The sequence below is a fragment of the Lytechinus variegatus genome, chromosome 4 (genome assembly GCF_018143015.1).
Source record: "Lytechinus variegatus isolate NC3 chromosome 4, Lvar_3.0, whole genome shotgun sequence".
In the NCBI taxonomy this organism is placed as follows: domain Eukaryota; kingdom Metazoa; phylum Echinodermata; class Echinoidea; order Temnopleuroida; family Toxopneustidae; genus Lytechinus; species Lytechinus variegatus.
This window is the reverse complement of record NC_054743.1, coordinates 25865001-25869357: the sequence shown is the minus strand read 5'-3', so window position 1 is coordinate 25869357 and position 4357 is coordinate 25865001.

The following is a 4357-nucleotide window of genomic DNA, read 5'->3' as shown; positions in this document are numbered from 1 at the left end:
GTTAAAGACCTTATTTTTTTTCTCCATCCCCCATATCGTGTTTGTATTTGTAATAATTTACCTTGATGCATCCTAATAATCAAAACGTATATTTTGTGTTTCTTTAACTATATCAATTCAATAACTGTTTTTCTTCTCATTTTTTGTCGCCATATTGTTGTTCTGTGTACCATGAACAGTCTTCCCACCTTTTTTCGTTTTTTCTCGTCATCTTTGTCTCACACGAAATCCTTTATTTGTGTTTGAAGACTTTTTTTTTTGCTTGTCAATTTTTTTTTTCGCGGACGAAATATCCTCCACATAATTTGCCCCCCTTTTGGAAAATCCTGGGTACGCCGCTGTACATGGGTACATTTTTTTATGTATAGGCATATATGTATTTCAGAATTATCCTGATTACAACATCATTAGTGAACACCCAACAATACACGTTTCTTGAGGCATCTGGCCACTACTTCCAGTGGCTGTATGCTGCGGACTGACTATAGAGGCTTTGGCCTTTTTTTTTTTTTTACATCAGTTTCCTTTGTATTCTTCATAATTGTATATACAGCACTGTTGAATATTGCTTCCCTTATCCTCGTCTCCTCCCATCAGTTTCCCCTCATTTTTTTTTGTGGGGGTGAAGTTCACAGCCACCCCCCCCCCCCGCTTTCTGCGCCCTTTCTTGTAAGATTATACATTATACCTTCTGATACCGATACTCGATAGGCGAAAATAGGAGTCCACACCCCTTCAAAAAAGGAAATCTTGTACTTTTTGCCGGCAATTTAGGAAATTCAAACTTTACAAAATGTGTGACCAAATCCTTCAATTCCACTATCATACACGCCAAAGTAACTTCTTTACACTCGGTCGCTTCGACGTCCTGTTGCTCCTCAAAGTTCTTCAAAATAATTACGTTCCCCCTCCCACAACCTGGAAAGAATAATTATGTATTTTCTAAAGAAAAAAAGTAAACAGAGCCCGCCCCTTCCCAAACTTATGGGTCAAAAGCTCACCTGTCTTTTTCTTCTTAAAGGAGAATGAAACCATTGGAACAAGATAGCTTGTGTGAAAACAGAAAAATCAAAGAATCAGATCAACGAAAGTTTGAGAAAAATCGGACAAATAATGAGAAAGTTATGAGCATTTGAATATTGTGATCACTAATGCTATGGAGATAGCAAATTGGCAATGCGACAAAGATGTGTGATGTCACTTGTGAACAACTCTCCCCATTACTTCAGTATATATTTCGCTAGAATTGCCTCTTTATCACATCTATCCATAAATCATGTGTTCTGTTTACATGAGGGCATGTAAAACACATTTTTTAAGAATACATCATGGATAAAGAGTTCGTATCATCATAAGAAAAAGTAAAAAGAGACATTTTGAGGGTATTTTATAGTCCACCAAAGGGAAAGTTGTTCATCAGTGACATCACACATCCTTGTCACATTGCCAATTAGAGGATCACTATAGCATTAGTGATTGCAATATTCAAATGCTCATAACTCTCACTATTTGTCCGATTTTTCTCAAACTTTCTTTATTCTTATTCTTTGATTTTTCTTTTTCTACACAAGCCTATTTGTTCCAAAGGTTTCATTCCCCTTTAAGTTCTATACTCCTTTAAACTCCCTCGTTTCACATCCCCTCTCTTCTCAAGAGCTAATTTAGCTCTTAGATAGTGACTGCACTTCGATCGTAGTGCTGATTTTTCTAGGGAAATTAGCTCTTCGTTTGTAGAGTGGTCTCTCTTTTCCCCCTCCACATGTATTCCCTTTGCTTTAACTCTCACTTTAAGTATCCCAGTTTATAATCCAGGTTTCTGGGAAAGAAACGTAGGCCTACCGGGACTTAGCCAATAAATTAATACATTAAATCTTAATAAGAGTTGGGTTCGTCCCTATAATACAATCCATACTGAATCAAGATTGAATCTATATAAGGAACACACTCCGTTCCCTTGCCGAGTTCTGCCCCTTTTTATAACATTTATATAAGATCACGACTTTTTTATTTGTCTATTAAAAACTGAGAAAGTTCTTTTGACATTTTGGTCCTTTTATTTTCGTTGTAAAATTTGATAGTTATCAAACATTCCTTCATTTTATCCGGAATGATTTTGTTTTGGTATAGTATCTTTTTATGATACGATAATTAAACAATTATACCCTGATTTACCACTCTCCGTAAATGAGAACAAAAACAAACGCCCAATTAAATTGAAGGCACAAGGGGGTGCTAACGTCCTGAAATTATTATTATATCTGTAATTAAATTTATTTTGTTTAATTTCGAATAGGAAAATTCACCACGACCTGCACGACCTTATTCAGGATTATCAGGACTTGGAATATGAAAATACAATAGACAAACCTGTTTATTGTTGGAATTAATAGCATTATGGAATATGTAGCAATTATCTTGAACGTTAAAAGAGAAAGGAAAGTACAAAGAAATACATTTGGGCACCGTAATGATTGCGAGAGCCAAACAGCCAGGAGAGGTTAATTTTTACAAAGGTATGATGAATAAACAAGAAAGAAAATTTGGCGAATGAAGGACTGGAAATAATGTACAAGGTCAATCCGATTTAATTATTGCAATTAATATATTAATGTATTCTCTGTATATGTACCCTCCATTCTTTTACAGAAAATACATATAACACCGAGTGAGATTTGATCGTGAACATGGGCGGAAATCCCGGGGGCAGGGGGGACGCAGTCCCCTCGCCAAAATAGTAAGGGGGACACAATATCAAATGTCCCCTACTATTTTTGGTCTTTTATGATGGAAAGAAATTAATACACCATTCAAAATCGAAATAAAACATGTATTTTCGACGAGATGACCTTACTTTGGGGTAATAACTTTTTTCTGCTGGTCAAATTTTCCAGCCCCTGGTCCCCCTACCTTTGGGGAGAGATTTCCGGCCTTGATTGTGAATCAGTCATCTGATAATGGCAAGAATTGAATCGACACACACGCTCACACGCACACACCCTTCCATACAATAACGATACAAAAATCCAGACACCGACATAAATTTCACAGGTACTCCCAATTTAGAAGAAGAAGAAAGCTTTTAATATTTTAAATAATGATCTATCTGAGACACATGAATAAGTCACATCGTGCACCAACAAATAATTTCCACAAAACAATATTTTTCTCTCTATATCTACATTTCAACACTATAGAACTAGTTTGAAATTGCACAAAATATATTAAAACATATTTTACATGAAATATTCGATCGACAGAGTTTCTGCTTCCGCAGAAAAACTGCGTTTGCTTATTCAATAGATCCCATGATTGTTAATCTCCGTCGATGTGTTTTTTTACAAATATATAAGTACTGTAATTAAAACATACGAATAGATTTGCAATGTTCCCTGGCTTAATATATTCATAACTTAATTATCCCATATATTTTACGGCAGGCAAGATGGCATAAACGATATAGGTCAATTATGATAAAATCCTCCATACAGCTGCATGTAGCAGTCATCAATTTGCTTAAATTAAAGTTTCAATACATCTGATCATATTTTCTAAAAAGAGAGGTGCCGTCATTTTATTTTCTTCAAGACAACACTTTTTTGTCAATATTGCAATCAGGTTTCGACATTTCTCAAAGTCAAGCGAGGTAATTTGACTAAAATTATGTGTGAAACAATATAATCATATCTCTGTATATTTCATACATACAATAATTATAATAATGGCTGGATTGTTAAAGCGCTTTTTGCCTGACCATACAAAGTACTGATATTATCATTCCAGATAGCTATGATGCATACAGGCGCTCTGGCATTCGAGGAATTTCTTCCTACCGGGTACCCATTCACCTCACCTGGGTTGAGTGCAGCACAGTAATGTGTAAATATCTTGCTGAAGGAAAACACGCCATGGCAGCTGGGAATCGAACCCACATCCCTCAGATTGAAAGAGGAGAGTCATAACCACTAGACCACAACGCCCCAAACATAATTACACTTGAATTAAAATGCCTTGTACAATAGAAATACGATAACCTTTTGAGAATTTCATGAAAGAATTTGTCGGATATTTTACCCGACAGCTACCCCCAAACAGTAATGCAACTATGCATCTCAGCAAACCAAGGAAAAATAGTCAGATCTGACCCTTTGTCGGACGACAAATGTTGATGAAACGCTTACCAATTTTCATTTAGATTTCCGGTGTGAATTCTCCAAATCCTCTACTTGTTTTCACATTCAAGTAAATAAAGGACGAAGGTAGTCAATTAAACTCATGTCAAGTATCACAAGTATCTCTTCAACAATGGTATATACATTTTTTCAATTTGAGAGTATTTTGTCTTTTTTGCACTATTGCA